The sequence below is a fragment of the Microcebus murinus genome, chromosome 21 (genome assembly GCF_040939455.1).
Source record: "Microcebus murinus isolate Inina chromosome 21, M.murinus_Inina_mat1.0, whole genome shotgun sequence".
NCBI lineage: Eukaryota > Metazoa > Chordata > Mammalia > Primates > Cheirogaleidae > Microcebus > Microcebus murinus.
Window position 1 is genome coordinate 18,414,003 of NC_134124.1, and position 23,199 is coordinate 18,437,201.

Genomic DNA, 23,199 nt, shown 5'->3' on the forward strand with positions numbered 1-23,199 from the left:
TCGTCTATTTGCTTTCATGATCATTTTCCTTGGATGTGCAGAAGCTTTTTAATTTGACCAGGTCCCATATAGTTATGTTCGTTTTTGCTGTGATTGCTTTTGGGGTTTTCTTCACAAATTCTTTCCCTATGCCAATGTCTATTAGAGTTTTCCAACATTTTCTGCTACAATTCTTACAGTTTCTTGCCTTAGTTTTAAGTGTGTTATCCACTGTGAGTTGATTTTTCTGAGAGGTGAAAAGTGAAAATTCTATTTCAGTCATCTATGTGTGGCTATCTAATTTTCCCAGAACCATTTATTGAATAAGAATTGTTTCCCCCAGCGTATGTTTTTTTTGCTTTGTCAAAGATTAGATGGCTATATGATGATGGTTTTATATCTGAGTTCTCAGTTCTGTTCCATTAGTCTATATCCCTATTCTTGTGCCTGTACTATGCTGTTTTAGTTACTATAGCTTGAAGTCTGGTTAAATTGATGCCTCCCAATTTGTTCTTTTTGCTTAAGATTGCTTTTGATACATGGGGTATTTTCTCACTCCATACGAAGCATAGGATTATTTTTTTTAGAACTGTGAAAAGTGATGTTGGTATTTTAATAGGGATTGCATTGAATCTGTGGATCACTTTGGGTAGTATTGACATTTTAACCATGTTGATTTTGCTGACCCAGGAGCATAGTATGGTTTTCCACCTGTTTACATCCTCTGCTATTTCATTCCTCAGTGTTTTGTAGTTTTCCCATAGAGTCTTTCACCTCCTTAGTTTAATATATTCTAGGTATTTTCTTTGTTGCTATTTGAAGGGTATTGAGTCTTTGATTTGGCTTTCAGTTTGACTGTTGTTGGCATATAGAAATCCTATTGGTTTCCATATGTGGATTTTGTAACCTGAGACTTTGCTGAATTTGTTTATCAATTCCAGTAGTCTCATGGTAAAATCTTTGGGGTTCTCTAGATATAAGATCATATCATCAGCAAAGAGCAATAGTTGGACCTGTTGTGTCTCCATTTGGATGCCATAGATTTCCTTCTCTTGTATGATTGCTCTGGCTAGGGATACATCCTTAAAGTTCAGACTGTATTCAGATTTATTTAGTTTCTACCCAATGACATTTTGCTTTTAAATTTTTGTATTGACATATTAGTTATACATATTTTGGGGGTAGATGTAGTATTTTGATATATGTACACAATGTGTACATAGGATACCCAAATCAGGGTAAATGAGATAGCTGTCACCTCAAATATTTCTTTGTGTTGAAAACATTGTAATTTTTCTCTTCTAGCTATTTTGAAATATACAATAGTGTTACTATAATTTCTATACTGTATTATAGAATACAAGAACTTATTCCTTCTATAAGTGTATTTGTACTCCTTAACCAACTTCTCTTCATTTCCTCTCCTCAATTCTCTCACTAGCCTTTTGTAACTACCATTGTACTATGTAGATCTCTATGAGATCCATATTTGTCAGCTCCCACATATACATGGGAATATGTGATACTTGTCTTTCTGTGCCTGACTTACTTCACTTAATGACCTCCAGTTCTATCCATATTTCTGCAAAATGTCAGGATTTTATACTTTTTTATGGCTAATATCCCATTGTGTATAAACTACATTTTCTTTATCCATTCATCCATTGATGCACAATTTGGCTGATTCTATATTTTGGTTATTGTGAATGGTGCTGCAATACATATAGTAGTGTAGATTTCTCTTTAATATACTGGTATTTCCTTTATTTTGGATCTATATCTAGAAGTGGGATTTCTGGATCCTCTGGTAATCTTATTTTAGGATCCCATCCAGAATACCTTATATTTTTTTGTCATGTCTCCTTAGGCTCCTCTTAACTGTGACAATTTTTTAGTCTTTTCTTATTTGTGATGACCTAGACAGTTTTGAGGAATACTGGTCAAGTTTTGTTGAATGCTCCTGTATTGAAATTTGGTTGATACTTTTCTCATAGTTAGACTGGGCTTATGGGATTTGGGAAACGATGATCACAGAAATAAAGTACCATTTGAATCATATCAAAACTACATACCATCAACATGAAGTGTTGGTCAATTTTCTCTACTGTAAAGTTATGCCTTTTAACCCTTTCCTCACTGTGTTCTTTGCCAGGAAATCACTATGTGCGGCACACAAGGAGTGGTGACTTATGCTTCCACTCCTTGAGGGTAGAGCATTTATATAATAAATAGACTATTTGGAATTCTTCTTCATGGGAGATTTGTCTCTTCTTCCTCATTTTAGTCAATTATTTACTTATGTAAGTATGGGCCATCAATTTTTACTTTAAAAGTAAAAATATTTTGCTTATAAAGTACGGATTATAATCCAGTATTCTATGGGTGTCATTGTTTATTCACCCATTGAAGGGCATCTTTGTTGCTTCCATTTATTGGCAATTTTGAATAAAGCTTCCCTAAACATCCACATGCAGGTTTTTGTGTGGACATAAGTTTTTACATCAGCTGGAAAAAATTGCAGGATTGTAGCTATATTTTGCTTTGGAAAGAAGTAGCAAAATGTCTTTCAAAGTGACTGCCATTTTTGCATGCCCACCAGCAATGAACAAGAGTTCTTGTTATTTCAGATCTTTGCCAGTATTTGGTATTATAATTTTTGTTTTGAATTTTTAATCATTCTAACAGACAGGTAATAGTATCTTATTGTTGTTTTAATCTTCAAATTTTTATGCCCTTCCTCATGATAGAAAATTTCTGCCTTACCATGTCATATGCCCTGAAACACCAAATTTAATGCCCTTTTTTCATAAAATATCTCTCAAAACACCCCTTCCTAACTAAATTAACTTCTTCCTTCCATCTTTCTCTCATTAAATTTGTAACATTCTTTATTACTAAAATAAACTTTTAATATTTGAAGGTGACTATGAGATCTTCAAGATACCACAATAGCATTTTTCACCCAAATGTCAGTACTCCAGAATTAAAGTATTTATAGCACTTTAGATACTTACTGATAGCTGCCATGAAGATGCCAGTGAATAAGAAGCAATAAAGCCATTTTGGTGTAGAGGTACTAGGAAGGCAGCCTGGCTCACTTACCAAGGACATAATTCATTCCCACATAGTAGTCTTGCCCTATAGGGGATTTAGTCATCTTCTCAAAGTCTGTCCCGCTGTGGGCTGTCAGAGTAACTCTGAATTGTTGACATCATGAATGCAAAGAGTCTACAGAACATTTCCCCAGGGCATACTATTTTTTTTAATTATGTTGATTTCTTCTATTATTTCCTTTCTAGACTGTAAGGATGTGAGAATAGAATATGTTCCAGATAAATTTTATATTCAGTAAATATTTCCAAAATATATAAATATAAGAAGTTCTGTAGGGTTTTAAAAGCAAAGCATTATTTTTCCTTACAACAGAATTATCGACAGTTTAATTGATTTTATGAGATTTCAAAGAAGCCAAAGATAATTAAAAAAAAAAAACTCTAAAACAGACCATAAATTTAGGCACCTTGTGGATAAGGCAGCCCCTGCATTAATATCAAAACCCTTGGGAAAGACATGTTCCCTTTGTCCCCATAAAGGCTGTGGCGTGGGTGATGGAGCCAAAGTGATCAGCTTGCTCATTGCCATGGCAATGTAGCCACTCTTGCTGCAATCAGCAGGTCCCCAGCTCTGCCCCTGCAGACTAAAGCCACCCACCTATTTTTTTCTCTGTGTTTCCTACCTGGCATAAGGCCTTTTATTCCATATAAGGCAGGGTTGGAAAATTTTGCCTCTGCTGGTGGGCTCATCACATGTTAGGGTACAGGTAAGCATAAAAGGGTGGCTGGGGAAAGGGAGGCTGATAACTTCAGAGAATTGTAGGAGGTTATCTTTGACACTCAGAGATCCTATTGCCTCTTTCTTAAAAAAGCAAGGCATTTTCAAGGAGGCCATTTCTCAAGAAAATCCTCCTGAGTCCCAGATATGTGGTTCTATGTTCTGAGTATTTTGCAAAGACAAACCCAGAACACAGGTGACTCCACAGGCCTGGGACAGCACTAAGCAGGAGAATGTAGCTCAGTAAACAGGGGCCTTGAATCAATAGCGTCTGTGTTCCTGGAGGTCCCTTATGCTTTGCCATGTTCAGGACTAACCCTGGTGAAGGGAGAGGAAATACACTTAGGAGTCATTTGAGGGGGGTGTGGTAAGTTATTTCCTAGCAATCAAAGAGACAGCATTTTCTTTTCCTATTCAATAGTATTTTTGAGTACCAAGTTCATGGAAGGCATTGGGATGCAGCATAAATCAAGGCTGCTTTGGCCCGTATAAATTAAGTAGATTATAATTCCAGTTGTTAACTATTTTTCTGGGTTACATTATGTTTAGATAGTATGTACTATAATGTATATGTTTTCTGATAATCATTATTAACACTATTATCAACAATCGTAGTAGCAAAATCTCTACCTGTTTATAGTACTTTACAGCTGTCATGAAATTCATAATTTCTTAAAACAATCCCCTGAAGTAGGACAGGATGGAGTTATCAGCTCTGTTTTGCAGTTGAGGAAACTGAGGCTCAGAGAGAGGTACCTGACTTGCCTAAGTCCAAACACCTGTCTTTCAAGGTATGGTCTGAGAACAACTTAGAGATGTGCCTGTTAAAAATAGAGTTTTAGGGACAGCTCAAGTTCTACTGGATCACAGTCTGTAGAAGTAGAGTCAGCAACTTTCACTTTTCAGTGGTTCTAACTCCACTAACCGCTGCCATATAGATAGGTCCATTTAGGATGTTAACTCAGGTCTTCTGAGCCTTTTACCCTTCCTACCGCATCCTGGTGGCAGCATGACCCGGGAGGATTGCTGCCTCTTGGTAACCTGAAGCAGCTTTGAGACTTGATGTATATTCCTCAGTACTTCCCTAGCTAGATGCTTCTGTGGAAAGGAAGCTCTCAGGATGCGGATTCAATCTTCTTATCAACTACTCTAAGCCTCCACAGGCTGACCTCTCAGAGCACAGAACTGCCACGAAGAGCTTGGTTCACCAGGAGCCTCCTGTCTTTGTGCTAGTGGCAGCATTTTGTCCCTCATGTTTTCTATGTTGACAGCTCATCAGCAGAGCCCCCTGGAAGGTGGCAGGAACCTTGCTGTGCAATTAAGGCTTAAGTATCACCAGAGCATGAGGAGGAGGAAAAGGAAGAGACCTGCGTGGAGGCAGCTGAAATAAATGAGCTTTAACAAGCAGATTAACCATCCTTCCAAAGTCAGGGATTGCTGAGATGTCTAGTGTGGTGTCTAAATGCAGTGGGATACATGTACAGACAGCCCCTGGGTCCCTAACTTAGGATGGTTTCACTTGGGATTTTTCAACTTTACCATGGGTTCATCAGGGTACGAAATGCATTTCCAACTTACGATATTTTTGATTTATGATGGGATTTATCCGGATGTAACCCTATCATAAGTTGAGAAGCATCTGAATTTCCCCTCATAAATTATTAAGTATTCTATAAAAGTAAAGAATCAGCATCAATGTAACAAATATTTATTAAACATTCACTCTGCTATGGGCATCAAGATTGTAACTGCAAAGAACAGACAAAATCCCTATATGAATTAAAGGGGAGTTTTTTAAGTGCTAGTCACCCATTCTCCTGGCATGGCACCCTGGAATAAAATGCCTCCTTCAGCTGCAACTCTTGGTTCCAGCGTCTGTCTTTATGGCACTAGATTGTCTGCATGAAATTTCATTCTGAGTTTCATTAGAAAATCGGTGAGTCGAGAGTCAAAGAGAGGAGATCAGAGAAGACGGTGGACTAGAAGCAGCCTGTGTGCACTGCGGTCAGGGAAAGTGCCAGAAGTCGCAGGTGGGTGATTACCTATGGATGGCTCTTTTTGAAAAGAACATTGTGAAACTCTGGAGAAGTGACGAAGGGCATTCAGAATGAAGGAGGTGTGATGTGGTGAGAAAAGCTATGATTCCTGCCCTCCTAGGACTTGCTCTGTAGCGTATGAATAGGGGAAGGTGGTGAGAAGTAGCAGAATTCAAACATGAAGAGTGAGGATGGAGGAGGAAGGAAAAATCTAGATGGGCCTCCCATAAACTTGCTTGGGTACCTGGATGGATGGAGTTGCTATTAACTGAGGTAAAGAAATCTATAGAAGAATAACATTTTAAATGTGAGACAAGTGCAATTTGGGGCATCTAAACTGCAATGCAAGACATGGAAATGTCTAGTGGGCAGTGAGTGGGCTGTAGAATTTCAAGGTTTCAGAAGGAAGTCCAAGTCAGAGGTGTTACATGTCGTTTTGAAAACTACCTTAAAGCTTAAAAAACAAATAAGATGGTATGTGAATGAGTGAAATATGAGTAACAATAACTGTTGTTCATAGCTGAGTGGCAGCCTCTGATCTAAGTGCTTTTATTTATTTATTCTCTATGCCAATTTTGTTGAGTAGATACTCTTATGACTCCCATGTCAAAGATGAGGACGCTGAGGCACAGAAAGTTTGAGCACCTTGCCCAAGGCTCCACAGGCAGTAAATGGTGGAGTCAGCATTCCAGCCCTGATTGTCTGGACCTACTGCCCTTGCTTTCAAAATGATGTTCTTCTACCTGACACACACTTTCTGCCATAGCTGCCTGGCCATCCACCATCAGATCTCCCCTCCTAACACCTGTTCGTTCTGTCTCACTCCAGAGCTTGTGAATGTCTTGACTAGAGATCTTGCTCTGTTGGTCTTTTATTCATCATTTACAGGTAAAGACAGAGGGGCACAGAGTGGTAAAATAACTTCCATACAGTCACATAGTTGGGGAATGGATGAGGTAGTATTTGAACTCAGCTCAATCTATTTCCAGGACTCACAACTTTAACTGCTACATATACCCATTTTACACAATCATATATTTGGATGCAACTTTTTGATTGCTAGAGGAATACAAAGGTCTAGGAAGCAGGTAAAGTGAATTCTAGTCTAAGAATTTCCATTAATTATGTCTGATAAATGCCACATAACTCTTGTGATCTTTAAGTGAAAGCATTTACATTAGACAACCCATCAAGCTCTAGGAGTTTTATGATTTTTAAAGAAATAATTTTAGAAAGAGGAAACAAAAATGATTGGACCTCTTCAGAAGGCACCAAAAACTAGCTTTAAAATACCAAATTATTATTGTTAAATAGAGACTGCTTTAAATGTGATATCCCATTTGACCCTCTCCACAAGTCTGAGGTAGGTAGCACTATCATTAATTATATATCCCTGTCTCCATCATTTTAAAGAAGAGATAATTTAACTTTCAGTAAGTTAAATAAATCTCTCAAGGACACACACAACTAGTCACACAACTACTAAGGGACAGAGCCATTTCAAATCCAGGTTTGTGTCATGCCCAAACTGAAGCTCTTAAACACTGTGTTTTATGTCTCTTTGATTTGCTGTAAAAATGCCATTAAAATTAAAGTTTGATCAACAGAAAATTGAGGTAGGTAATTTATCCAAGCAAACCGTGAAAGACCAGTGAATGAGGTGTGTACCACAATGAAAGCATCTCTTTCTGAGAACAGGGTTATTCACACCTGCTCATCTGCTCTAAGTCCTGCATCTTTCTCCCGATGATGCTGAGAAGCTCAGCAGTGGGTTCTACTACAGTGACCGTGTGTTAAGGAGAAGTACAAAACTAGCCACGTCTACTGTCATTAGACATTGGGATGAAAACACATGCTGGGAAATAAGTAATACTGTGATGGTAGAAATATTTCAGTTTATACAGGTATATCTGTTAACATTGACTCACAACAAGGTCTTCTCTCTGTTCTTTCACTAGACTTTTTAACTTTGGCATTTTGAATTCTTATGTTTTAAAACAATCTTGCATATGTCTGGTAAAATCTTTAGTTGAACAATAAACAGAATAAACAAAAAGAGGAAGCAAGCTAGGACTGGCACTGCAGGTGAAATAAGTGATGGCATACTTCCTGATTGCCTAAGGTCTTCTTGCTTAATTATACAGCTTTAATTGCTTCAATTAGTGAGTCATTTGGTCCCTTAGGTACTTTCTCTTTAACCCTGTGCACTCGGATGTTGAGTGTGGATAATGAGAAAAAAGCAAGCGAGTGCAAAGGGTTAACAATGCAAATGACCAGTAGAATCCAGAGATGGCCATTCATAGCTTAATATAAATTAGTCGATGCGCAGTTTTCTTCCTGTTAGACCAGTTCCTCAATTAGAAGAGTCTGAAAAAAAAATCACCAGATGCAATGTCTTAACATTAGAATTAAGGAATTAGGAGAAAGGAGTGATTTGATCAGGGATTCACAGGTTGTTTTTATAATCACCTTTCTAACTCAAATATGAAAACTGTCAGTGCAGTAGTCTTTTCATCAACACCATGCTGCCCCTGATGTTAGAATACATGATTGTTTTATAAAATGATGTTATTGGCACAGCATAATGTATAGTCAAGAGTGAGATGGAGACAAAAACAGTGGACTCCTCTACTCACTAGTCTTGGGAATCTGGAAATGCTTATCTTTTCTAAGCCTCAATTTATTATGTAAAACAGATAAATATTATCTATCTCTGTTATGAAAATAAAATATAATTCTGCATTTAATGCACTTAGCAGATTGCCTGGTGCCTTGGAACTAGTTAGTAAGTTTCTAAAAGTTAAAATTTATTGCTTTAGAATTAAATAATTTAAGTCTTAGAAATGGTTTATTACAATACAGGTAGATTATCCTGGATAGGGATATTGGTCAAAATGACATCTGACCTTCTTTCTGAGTCACAACAAACCCTCTGTCAGCTGTGTTAATAGTTATCACTATTAGATGCCACACTAGTAAACAGAACAATACACATCCTTGAAAATCTCCTTTCCCAGCATCTCCCTAAATGAACCAGGCACAAAATACCTTGTGCAATTGGTAATTTCTTGAGATAGATGTTCAAGTTTATCAGGGAAAGGGTGGTCATTTTAATTAATCCTTGTGAATTTCCAGTTTATGTGAAGCAGCTCTGGTCTTATTAACTAAATCTCGGCATTATCAGGTTATTTTTAAAGATCTTGAAGAAATTAGAGATCAGTGAGAATTTTTCAAATGAGAATTCAACTGGAATATCTTTAAAAATGTTGGAGGGGCGTTATGATCGGAGAAAAGGAAAAGGTAGCTCCTGAAAACTCAGTTCTCCCAGGAGACTTAGAACTCTCATCTTTGTTAATGTATTTAACATTTTATAGGCAAAAGATAGAATTCTGTAAAGCTTTACTGAGATAAATTTCAGGGAAAATTGAAATTACTTGCTTTTAGAGGCTTTAGTCATCGGAAATATGCAAAATTATAAAAAAAAAATGCTTTTAGTTTTATTTGTGAAGACTGGACCCAGTTGCCACGGAGAAGCTATAATCACATATAATTTGTTATATAATTATATTTCAGATTAAGATTATATTATAAAAACCCTAAACATATGTTTAAGAAGTTAAAGTGGACCTCTCTGGCTTCCACTTAGAATGTTAAAAGCTAGAAAGAGTATTGCTTATACTCTAACAATGAGAAAAAGTGGCATAATAAATCCATCACAGAAACTCAGATCACAGAGCAAACTACTAGTCTGAAATCTAAAAAAAGGCACCTCAGATACATGGACACACTGGTTTTTGGGTGGTAGAGAATAGAAAAAAGTCAAAAACCACTATATGTGAGCAGGTGAAAAGATTTTAGCTATAATTTCTAGGGAATTGCTAAGGCTACATGGACCATCATGAGTTTAGAAGTCCCTGGAAATAAATACAGACACAGGGAAATTTGTACCCAATCATAGGCTTTGTTTCATGGACTTTTATAAGGTGCTCAGAGGAAGTTTGGAAGCAGGGGAAGAAATTGAAAAAGCCTTCCATGGATTATAGACCTTAAGGAAGGGAGTGGTGACCTTGCTGGACTTTCCTTCCCTGTGAGAGAAAAGCCTTAAATCACTAAGGGAACAACAACAAAACCCATTTTACCACCAGGATACAAAGGAAGACCCATTATAGCTAGAGGAAGGTAGCAGGGTAAATACAAAAAGTTCTACTTTCAAAAGACAGGAATAAAAATAATCCTGGGCCCAGACTCAGAGATCTCCTACTATGGAGAGAGTGAGAAGGAGTGAACTCTACTATAGAGTTCATTGAGAAAGATACCCTGCCAACACCCAGGGACATAATGCCTGGCTCATGATAATAGAGAACATACTCTGAATTCCACCACCTATAAACTGCTATAAAACAGTTTAGTAACAAATTATAACAGTGTTCTTCTAGCAGAAGGACAAAAACCTAGAAAGACACTTCTCTAAAGTATAAATTCACAGGGAAAGCCTAAAGCTGAGGGTGGAACAGGAATATTTAGAAAAATCTTGTGACCACTCAAAACCCCATGCTAAACATAAGGTAAAGCTAGAAGAATTTGAATCAGGTAATGTACTGAGAGTAACAATAGGGACATCAAAACCCAAACAGAGTACAACTCCTGACAAGAATGACTCAACATAATTGATTTAGCCAAAAGAAAGACATGCTTGTTTCCACGCATACATAATAATTGCTCCAGTTTCTTATGTTCTACAAATAATTTGCAAGACTCAAGGAAAAAAAAAAAAAGGACAGGAAAGAAGGGAGGAAAGAAAAAAAGAAATCTATTGTCAAGAGACAAAACAATCAATAGAACCAGGGTCAGATAAAAATCAAACACTGGAACTGTTGAAGAATTTAAAATAACAGATTAATAATTAAATATTTCACTGAAAAATTTGGGCAAATACAAACACACGAAGAATTTCAGCAGAAAGATGAGGACCATAAGAAAGGATTGACTGAAAATACTAGAGATAATAAATATGGTAACATGAAGAATTGCTTCAAGCTGACTCAATACAGCTGAGGAAAGAATTGGTGAACTTGAATAAGTCAATAAAAAATTACTCAAACTTAATACAAAGGGAAATAGAGGGGAAAAGTAGTACAGAGTACCCAATAGAAGAGTACCCAATGTAGAACAATATAAAATTGTCTATCATACATGTAATTGGAATTCCAGAAGGGGAAGAGAACAGAAATGGGCTAAACAAATATTTAGAGGCATAATGGCCAAGAATTTTTAAAAATATTTAAAGAGATTAAAAACCATAGATTGAACAGCTCAGACAACACCAAACAGAATATTAAAACATGAAACACATACATACCTAGACACATCATATTCTAAGTGCTTTAAACTAAAGAGAAAATTTTGAATCAGATGGAAAAAAATAAGACACCCTCTACAGAAGAACAAAAATGAGAATTAGAAGATACTTTTCATGAGAAATTATGTACATCAGAAGACAAAGCAGTGACATTTTTAAAGTACTAAAATAAGGTATAGTGAAAGAGCTGCAATTAGATTGATAATCAATATTCATTCAACAATGAATGGTAGACTGATATTTGTCAGTTCTAGGATTATTGGGGGAATTTTACTGTTTCTAAGGAAACACATTTAATTCTGTAAAGTGACATAGCAATGTAAAATGTAATGGTAACTGCCAGCATATTCTGCATGGTTACGTCGTCTTAGGGCAGGTGTCCTCAAACTACGGCCCGCAGGCCACATGTGGGTGCTTTTGCCCATTTGTTTTTTTACTTCAAAATAATATGTGTGCATAGGAATTGGTTCATAGTTTTTTTAAAACTATAGTCCGGCCCTCCAATGGTCTGAGGGACAGTGAACTGGCCCCATTTAAAAAGTTTGAGGACCCCTGTCCTAGGGTAATGTGTTTACATGCATTATCCCATCTGATTAAATTCTAATAATATTGTCAATTATATTTAGAGGAGTGGTTCTTTGCTAGTAAATAGGGAATCCAGACAGCTCCCTGGAGGTGATGACACGGAATCTGATTTTTGTGTGAGGTCCTACTCCAGAAACTAGAGCAAGGATGGGCCTAGGTGAAAAATAACCTGCCCCATGCCTAGCAATGATGTATTTGTATTGAAATGCAACAAAGGTAGAGCCTGGTAACTTCTATCCTTCTTGTCATCTTTTCTACTTTTTAAACTCTCTCAAATTATTAAAAATAATTCTTTAAAACTCTCTTATGTACGTGTAGCCATGGTCACTAGGTGAGACAATCACTATTTCTCATGATTTTTAAGGCAATATGTATTGAGTGCACAATGACCTAGATTTGAAATTTTCAACTCTCTGCTTTGCTGGGCTAATACAAGAGCCCTGTTCCTTAGGGTGTCATTGCCTTCCTCTTGACAATAAAGTCAATCCATTGTGAAGACCACAAATAATTTTCTTATTCATTTAAGGGCTTATACTACTTCAGGATGTACACTACTTTCTAAACATTTTCTCATGTAAGTATCATGTATTCCTATAAAATAGGCATTAGCATTTCTACTTCAAAATTAAGGAAACCGAGGCCAAGTTAAAGGAATTTCCAAAAGGTACAGAGATAGTCCATAACATTCCAACAGGGATTATAAATACCTGAGTCTGAAGCCTATGCACTAACTGAAACATTATGTTGTCCCTAACCACACCAACCCTCCCAATATCGAACCCTATAGCAGTGTGTGGTGGGACACTCATACTCTGTTTTCCTGAGATATTAAATAGCAGTCCACAGCAAGAGCCCAGTGATGCTCAGAGGCCTCTAATCTAGTTAAAATAACATCTATTTGTGTATTAAAACTCCTTTTGAGAGCTATTAATCATCATCAAATAGTTACTTTGTACCTGATAGTCTTTACCTTTATTATTTTAGTAACGTATTATTAATGCAGCTCCAGAGTTTCAAGCCATATATTCTGGCAGGTTTTATTTCATCTTTGTTTTTCAAATTGTAGACCGTGCAGCACATGTGTCAAAACCCCCAGGGTGCTTAGTAAAACTGCAGATTGTAGGACCCCATCCAGATCTCCTAAATCAGATTTATCAGTAAAGACGTCTAAGAATCTAAATTTTTAAGAAGCTCCCTGAATAAATCTTGTCTACATTCAAGTTTGAGAACCACTGTAATAAACTATAATCCTAAGATAGGCCATTTGAAAAAACATTTGGAGTTTTACCAAAAAAGGGGAGAGAAATGGTCTAAGAAATGTGACATAAAATTTTAATAGCTTTTTCACCAACCAAAATGCTGCTTAGAACATGTTTCTTCTAACCTATCAATACTAAGGTTTTCTCCCACATTATGAGGTTATTTTTTTTTTAATTGAATGACATAAATTCTGCATCTTGCCTCTAGCAAAACTTCTATCTGACCCATTTTTGAAGACAAGCAGATACACCATCATGTTACAGCTGAGTTGCCACATGGTTCTACCTTAAAGCAAAAGAATAAAAGTGCCAACCCCACCCTCCATTCAAACACATCCGTCTCAATTAATTTTTTTGTGGTTTGCTTCCTTTCCAAGTATTAACCTGAGAAGATTTACTGATCCCAACTAGCTGTAGCTGCCAGTTTGGTTTCCTCTGCGAATGGGGAATTGCATCTCGGCAGGTAACTGGATTGTGTTTCACAAAAGAAGAAAACATAAAATCATTAAGAAGATAGGAAGCTGCATGTATCCGTTATTTCTGTAATAGCAACGTTCTGTGCTCTGAATTTTGAAGTTTTAAGAAAGCCACAGTCTTCATGTTCCAGTTAAGACACATTGCAGACCCTTCCTGAAAAGAGACCAGAAATAGTCATCCAGGGTCTTCAATTCAGAGCTTGCTGATCTCTCAGCGTCTCTTACCTGTCAGATTCACAGAGCACTTTAGGATGCAACCAGCATTGTCTTGTAGAGGTCAAATAAGTCTATAGGAAATTGTAACCATCTCTGGTATTGGTTATCGGTAACTTTGGAGAAGTTTATAGTCATTGCAATAAAAATGCTCTTTGCTTTAAAACCTAAAGCAGAGGCTGAAACATTGACTACCATCTCACTTCTCCTTCTCTTGGAATCACATCTATTCCTAGGACTGGAAAGAGACTTATATATAATAATAGTAGGTAGCTTTTTATTTATTTTCATTTTTATGTCATAAAGAATAAAATCAGAGAAATATTTTTAAGATGGAAGAAGCTGCAGGAACTTTTTCCTTTCTATACTTATTGAAACTTGAGTTGTTTTTCTCTCCATTGTGAATACCTCTTGCTTATTACGTGATTTTTTTTTTTTTTACAGATGTTGTAAAACATCTAGTAAATATTTATAGAGCCATGTTCCAGGGTGTTATGTTATATAAAATGGGCATGGCTTCTATGCCTGGGGACCATAGAATCTAGTGGGGCTGGTAGAAAAACAAAGCATCCTATTAATTAGTATAAAATCATAAGTGTGATGAGTGCCAGAAAGCAGAGGTTGATGACACTGCAGGAGCCTAAAACAGGGAGATCTGACCAAATCGGAGGAGTCAGAGACGTCCTTGAGGAAGTAAAAGAGGAGCCAAGTCTAACGTATGTAATAGGGTTTAGGAAGGCACAGATTGGCGAGGAAGCCTGCTCCATGCACAGGGTGCAGCATGGAAGAGCTCTGGGCAGGAAAGGCACTTAGAAAGGATGCATAAGGTAGAGGTGGGCAGGGTAGCTCTAGCAAAAAGAGCCAGGGAGGGGTAGGATGCAGGATGCTATGATCAGTCTACTCAGGGTTTGCTTTTTGAAATTAATATTTTTAAAAAGCAGATATAATATACTTTTATATACTTATTATCTGGCTTCAACAATCATTCCCTCAATTCCAGTCTTGTTTTATCTACACCCTCACTAACACCTGCCTCCAGTCTAGCTTATTTTGAAGCAAATCCAAGATATCATATTCATTCTTCCATAAATATTTCAGTTTTTATTTTTCAAATATGAGTCTCCTTTAAAAATTTAACCACAAAACACTTTTTTTCCTTTTATTTTATTATAGGGGTACAAATATTGTTAGGGTTATATATATTGCCCCTGCCACCTTCCCACCCCCGCCAGAATATGAAGCGTCCATCCCCCAGCGGGTGCGCACCGCACCCATTATGTAAATACGTATCCTTCCCCTCCTCTCCCTTCCCTTCCTCCCCCCTCCCACCTACCCACCACCTGACAAAAGATTTTTTGTTTTTTTGACGTTTTTTGACATTTTGGCTACATTGTATATCTTTGCCTCTCCCTAAGAAGAATTAGAGGTAATCCCTTCCCCCCACCACAATCCTGGCCACAACCCTAAGATGTGGGTCTCCCCCTACCCCCCGGAATCCCTGGTGAACACTACCACCTTTTGAGCACCATAGTTTTAATCAGTCAGTACCAATTTGATGGTGAGTAGATGCGGAGCCCATTTTCCAGATCTTGTGTCACCTCACTTTGGATAATGGGTTTAAGCTTAATCTAGGATAGCATAAACAGTGCTAGCTCACTGTCATTTCTTAGAATTGAGTAATATTCCATTGTGAGCATACACCAAATTTTAGTTATCTGCTCATGAATTGACGGGCACTTGGGTTGTTTCCATGGCCGTGCAATAGTGAATTGTGCTGCCATAAGCATTTGGGTGCAGATGTCTTTATAATAGAATGTCTTGTTTTTTCTGGGTAGATGCCCAACAATGCTATTTCTGGGTTGAATGGTATTTCTATTTCTAGCTGTTTGAGGTACCTCCAACTTCTTTTCCACAGAGGTTGCACTAATTTGCAGTCCCACCAGCAGTGTAAGAGTGTTCCTGTCTCTCTGCATCCTCACCAGCATTTGTTGTTTTGGGATTATTTTGATACATGTCATTGTACTGGGGTTAGGTGGTATGTCATTGTGGTTTTGATTTGCATTTCTCTGATGATTAGAAATGTTGAGCATTTTTTTTTTTTACATGTTTGCAGGCCGTTATTCTATCTTCTTTGGAGAATTTTCTGTTCATTTTCATTGCCCATTTCTTGATGGGGTTGATTTTTTCTTAATTCTTTTAAGTTCTAGATAGATTATTTTCTCCCATTCTGTGGGTTGTCTGTTTGCTCTACTGATAGTTTCCTTGGCTGTGCAGAAACGTTTTAATTTGATGAGATCCCATTTATTTTTGATGCAGTGGTGATTGCCTTGGGGGTCTTCCTCAAAAATTCTTTGCCTAGGCCAATGTCTGATAGGGTTTTCTCAACATCATCTTCGTAAGGTCTCATGCCTTAGGTTTAAGTCTGTTATCCATCTTGAGTGAATTTTTGTGACAGGTAGGGAAACTGATTCGCTCTTCTGCATGTAGCTAACCAGTTTTCCCAGCACCATTTATTGAAGAGAGATTCTTTTCCCCATGTATATTTTTGTCTGCTTTATCAAAGATTAGATTACTGTATACTGATGGTTTCATCTCTGGTATCCCAGATCTATTCCAGATACTGATGCTTCTGTTCTTGTGCCAGTCCCAGACTGATTTAACTAATATTGCTTTATAGTACAGCTTGGATTCCAATCTAGTCAGTGCTTATATTTATTTTTAAATATGTTGAAAAACTTTGTGTGTATAGATGGATAGGTTTGCGTTATGTCTCCTAGGCTTCATTTTTCTCTATAGGTTCCTTCTATATCTCTTTATGCTTTGAAATTGATTTGTTAGAGAAACTGGACATTTTGTCCCACAGAATTGTCTTTTGATGTAAATTGCTGATTGACTACCCATGGTGTTGTTTAGTGTGTTCCCCTTTACCCTGCATTTTCTGTAAATTAGTAGATAGAGCAGAAGCTTGATCAGATTCTAGACTTTCTTTGGGAAGACTACCTCGTGTTGGTGCCCTGTGCTCCAGGAGGTTGCTTCCCCTTTTGTGGTGTTAGCAACTGTTGGTGATGGTGGTCTAGATACATTATTTCCTTAGAGGTTACAACATGGTGACCAAGTTCAGTCATTCTGCATTCATTCATTAGCTGAAACACTCCTACAAAAAAAAAAAAAAATTCACCATTAAGTAATTGGTCCCTGAAGTATAGTTTGTAAATGGAAGGAGGATATGTGGCTGATTCTTTCCTTTAATTTACAAGTTGTCAAAATAATAATAAATGAGGGATTTTACAATATCATTATGAACTCATAAATTTGAACATGTTTGTGTTTTAACTTATTTCAATGAATGATGAATATTCAAAATTTCCCACCTTTCCACAGGGGGGATTTCTTCAAATAGTAATCTGTGATGATTTTCTTGCTTTTGGGTATGGCAAAATATTTCTGGTTTGGCACATACATTTAGTGTGGCAGATGTGGAGTTGGCCATTTCTCTAAGAAATTCCGGCCCCTTAATGGGAATGATATTTGGAGATTATAATACAGGTAATAATAGTGCTGGTGGGTCATTGTTTATAGGACTTTTCATGGATGAAACCCTGTTTTAAGGTTGTAATGTATCTTGCTGTAAATTCAGAATTAAGATTAAAAGGTTAAAAAAAACCCAAAACCTGTAGTCTTTCATCTGTATTTCCCATTTCCCACAATGAAAATCCTAATTTTCATGACACTAACATCATTACTCTTTGCTTTATTTGGTAACACTTGCCTAATAGAATAAAAGTACCAATGTAGCAAAAACATGATTGTTTAAAAGCACTTGAAGTCTTGTTGCAGCTCATTTTGCCCATAGGAGATACGCTGCTGGGAATATGTGGTCAAATCACTTTGATTTTATGTCACTTGGTTAACTCCAGTGCCTCCAAGTTGATACACAGGTTCACCTGTTTCACCTTGGTTTAGCATTTTTTTTTTTTTTTTTTTTTTGGAAACAAAGTCTCACTCTGTTGCCTGGGCCAGAGTGCAGTGGCATCAGCCTTACTTACAGCAGCATCAAATTCCTGGGCTCAAGTGATCCTCTTGCCTCAGCCTCCCAAGTAGCTGGGACTATAGACATATGTCACCAATGCCTGTCTAATGTTTTTTCTATGTATTTTTAGTAGAGATGGAGTCTCACTCTTGCTCAGGTTGGTCTCAAACTCCTGAGCTCAAAGGATCCACCTGCATTGGCCTCCCAGAGTGCTAGGATTACAGGCATGAGCCACCGCACCTGGACAGATTTTTAGCATTGTTTTTAATCTACTTTTAATAGTTATGTAACTATGCATATACAAAGTCAAATACACAAAACACCTCCACCCTATTACTTCTCTTCCCCTATAGTTAATATCTATTTATGTAATAATTTTTTTAAATTATTTTATTTCAGCATATTAAGGGATCACAAATGTTTAGGTTACATGTATTGCCTTTGCTCCACCTCAGTCAGAACTTCAAGTGTGTCCATGCCCCCAGATGGTTCAGACTATAACTATTAGGTGTGAATATACCCACCCCCTCCTACATGCCTGACAAGTGATGAATGTTACTACTGTATGTGCATATAAGTGTTGATTGGTTAATATTAATTTGATGGTGAGGACATGTGGTACTTGTTTTTCCATTCTTGGGATGCTTCCATTTATTTTTTAAAATATCAGCAAATATGTATTTGTTTATAGAATGTCTCCCCCTTTCCATAGATAAATGGCAGCATACTTTACATTCTTTTCTCCACCTTGTCTTTTATTCCTACTATAACCTTGAGATCATGCTATAGTTTACAGTAATATGCTTCATTTTATCTTACATTAAATGTATACAGTTTATTCAACCTGTCCCAGCCTGATGGATACACAGGTGCTTTCCAGGCTTGCAATTTCAAAGTTTCTCAATTCACAGTGTGCTTATATATATCTTCTATTTTTTCACTAGAGTTCTACAGGTGGATTGCTAGGTAAAACTGTACATGTAAAAGTAATGTTCATAGGTATCACTCATATCCCCTCCCTAAGGCTTGTAACAGTTTGTAGTCTCACTGTCACACCAATACAATGTGTTGTCTATTATGGATTTTGCTAATCTGAAAGGTAAGGGTGTCTTGACAGACTAGAGAGAGCCAAGAGTGGAGATCAACCAAAAGATAAAAGTATGGTCCAAGTAACAACCAGAATACAGTTGGAGTCACAGTATATTCAGGGGGAAAAAATGAAAGGACTTGATATAGAATCAGATTCAGAGACAGAAGGAGGGGAATACCAGGCTGCCTCTTTAAAAAGCAGCAGCAAAATAAGAAATGATAATTTTCATTTTTACTTTCCTCTCCCCTTCCCACCTTTCAAACTAACTTTTTTAATATTTCCCTCTCTATATGAGACACTTTTTCTTTTAGTTGTGAAATAGTTTTGAATTTTTGAAATACATGAAAGTATATTTACTAAAGCAAATGGTGCTGTGAAGAGATTTTGAATGGGTCAAGATAAACATCTGGCATTTGAAATGTGCTGAAGGGTTTGTCTATATAAGGCAAATTTCCCTAGCGTTAAATTAAATGTTGCCGAAAGCTGACTCCTTACATACTTTAAGTTTGGCCTGTGGGTTTCTTTGTACATAGTGAACCATAACCCAACGAGATGTATACACAGACTATAACCTACTCTTGTAACAAAGAGCATAGTCTCAGCCAGTTAGAGCAGCCAACTGTTCATATTAGACAAATGCTCAGTTGTAACCAATCTGTTTCTGTATCGCACTTCCATTTTTTATATGTCACTTTCCTTATTTTTTTGTCTATAAATGTTGTCTGACCATGCGGCAGCCCTGGAGTCACTCTGAATCTATTCTGGTTTTGGGGGCTACCTTATTCATGAATGATTCTTTGCTCAAGTAAACTGTGAAATTTAAAGTTTTTCTCAACAATATCTTCTCCTCGAGGGAGTCCTACCTTCTGCCCCAATTCTAACTGAGCTGAACAAGAAACAAAAACATGCTCTCAAAGTCTAAACAGACTGCTGGAGAGTTTCATTAATAAATACTGATCCACCTGGTAGAAATACAGTAGTTCCCTTTTTATTCATGGTTTTGCTTTCTGCAGTTTCAGTTATCCTTGGTCAACTGCAATTCAAAAATATTACTGTATTTTGAGAGAGTGTGTGTGCAAGAAAGAGCACATGCTTGCATAACTTTTATTGCAATGTATTATAATTGTTGTATTTTATTATCTTACTGTGCTAATTTATAAGTTAAACTTTTATATAGTTATATGTAGGAAAAAACACATTCAATATATATAGGGTTCTGTACTGTCTGCAATTTCAGGCATCCACTGGGGGTCTTGGAATGTATTCTCCGATAAGGAGGGATTATTGTACTTAAGTGTGGGTTGAATTTCTTGCAGTAGTTGCCAACTTTGTGTCTCTTTCCTTCCCATCCTAACATTGTCAGTCTGCTCTAAGTAGTTTGCTCATCACTAGCTACGTGTGCCCTATTTGACTGGTGGTACCTGTCTCCATTCGGACGACATTTCTCAACACTAATACCAACCCTACCTGCACTTCAAATTTTACATTTTTAAGAATAAACTATATTCATAGAAACTTCCTTATATATTCTTAAGTACAAAGCATATGGGTGGTGGTTGAGTGAGAGAGGGGGAGAGGAGAGGACAAAAAGAAGGGGCTTAATTAGAGAAAGAGAACCTCAGCATTTTGTGTTTTGTTTTTTCTTTGACCCTAAATCTTTTTTTTTTTTTGTTTGACCCTAAATCTAAGTTAACAACTAATTTCTCTGAGCCTCAGTTTCCTCATGTATGAAATATGGAGGCTAATGCCTGCACTGGCTCTTCATGAAATAGTTGTTATAGAAAAATGGATGGATATATAGTAAAATAGTATGAAGAGTTTGGAAGCGCATTTTTGGGATATACAGTTGCATTCTCAACTTCATACTTCATATTTTTCAGTTGAAACCTTAGAATACAATGTGTTTTGCAATGAATGCATTTTTGAAATTTAGGTTCTGATAAATCCTGTCTAATCTGAACTGTATTAGAAATTATATATACACACTATAGATGTATGCATATGTGTTCACATGCACATATACATGTAGCAAAACACTTGATATATATGGCAAAATTGTAGAAAACATTGTTGCACTGTAGGTACTAAAAAAACTGATAATAAAATTTATTTAAGATGGTATTTTTTACAAAAAAACCCTGATTACTGGTACTTGAAGAAAAGTGGGTGTAATTGTAGGAAGTACACGATGCAGAAACCTTTTGCAGAGATTCTGAAGGAGATTTATGAACACTTAAAAGCTAAATATATGGCACTCATAATTATACATTATTTGATTGTGGAACTTTCTTGATATAGGCAAATAATCATTAACACTAGTCTTATGTTTTCTTGAAGAAAGGCAGACTAGCAAAAATAAAGAGGTTATCTCCTAACATATTGATGAGTAGAAGAAGAAGAAAAGGTTTAAAAGGATGATGTGATAGCTACCACTTTGCTACTTAGGCCTTCAGACAGACTGAATTATACCACTAGCTTTACTGGTTCTCTAGCTTGAAGATGTCATATTGGGGGACTTCTCAGCCTCCATAATGTAATGAGTCAATTTTGTTTAGTAAATCCACTCATATGTATATAGTATTGGTTCTGTTTATTCAGGCCTGTAACAGGGTTCTCCAGAGAAAGATTTTTCTAAGAAGACATATGAGTGGCCAGCAGGTATATGGCAAGGTGCTCAGCATCACTAATAATTAGGGACATACACATTAAAACCACAGTGAGCTGTCACCTAACACCTGTTCAGTGTCTATTTTTAAAAAGACAAAAAGTAAGTATTGGTAAGGATATAGAAAAGGGAAACCCGTATACCACAGTTAGTAGTAATATTAACTAGTATAGCCATTGTGGAGGTTTCTCAAAAGATTAAAAATAGAATTACCCTTTGATCCAGCAACCCCACTTCTGAGTATACAGTTGTTCCTCAACTTACAATGGGGTTACATGCTAATAAATGCATTGTACATAAGTTGAAAATGTTAATACATCTAACTTACCAAACATCATAGCTCAGCCTTGCCTACCTTAAACATGTTCAGAACACTTATATTTGCCTACAGTTAGGCAAAATGATCTAACACAAAGCCTCTTTTATTATAAAGTTCTGAATGTCTCATGTACATGATTGGATGCTTACACTAAAAGGAAAAACAGAATGGTTATACACATACCTGGAGTACAGTTTCTACTGAATGTGTATTTTATAGCATCATAAAGTCAAAAAAGTGAAGTCAAAACATTGTAGGTTGGAAACTGTCTGGATATCCAAAACAAAGGAAATCAGTATCTTGAAGAGACATCTGAATTCACATATTCACTGTAGCATTATTCACAAGTGTGTGTGAAATATGTCGGCATTTTGATTGGCATTGCATTGGGTATGTAAATCACTGTGGGCACTATGGACATTTTAACAATCTTGATTCTACCTATCCATGAGCACGAGAGTTTTTTTTCTGTTAGTGTAATCTGTGATTTCTTTCCTAGGTGTTTTGTAGTTCTCCTTGCATAGAGATATTTTACCTCCTTGATTAAGTATTGTATTTTTTTGGTAGCTATTGTGTTACTGAGGGTTTGATTTGACTCTGTGCTTCACTGTTAATATGTAGAAACACTTTTGTTTTGTGCACATTGATTTTGTGACCTGAGAATTTGCTGAATTAATTTATCAATTCTAGGAGTCTTCTGGTGGAATCATTGGGATTTTCTAGTTACAAGGTCCTATTGTCAATGAAAAGCAATTGTTTGACCTCCTTTCCCAATTTGGAAGCCTTTAATTTTCTTCTCTTGCCTGATTGCTCTGGTTAGGACTCTCAATACTATATTGAATAGAAATGGTGACAGTCCTTGCCTTTTTCCAGTTCTTAGGGGGAATATTTTCAACTCTATGTTGGCTATGGGTTTGTTAGATAGGGTTTTTATGAGGCATATTCCTTCTATACCTAGTTTATTGAGGGTTTTCATCATGAAAGAATGCTGGATTTTATCATATGCTTTTTCTGCATCTATTTAAGATGATCATATGGTCTTTGTTGGTGAATCACATTTAATAGTTTGATCCATACTTGCATCTCTGGGATGAAACCCACTTGGTTTTGGTGAGTTATCTTTTGGATGTGTTGTTCCATTCACTTTGCTAGTATTTTGTTGAGGATTTTTGCATCTATATTTGTAAGGGATAATGGTATGTAGTTTTCTTTTTTTGTTGTGTCCTTTTCTGGCTTTGATATCAAGGTGATTCTGTCTTCATAGAATGAGTGGAGGACGATTCCCTCCTTCTTGATATTATGGAATAATTTCTGTAGGACAGGTACCAGTTCTTCTTTCATGTTTAACTTTTTCAAT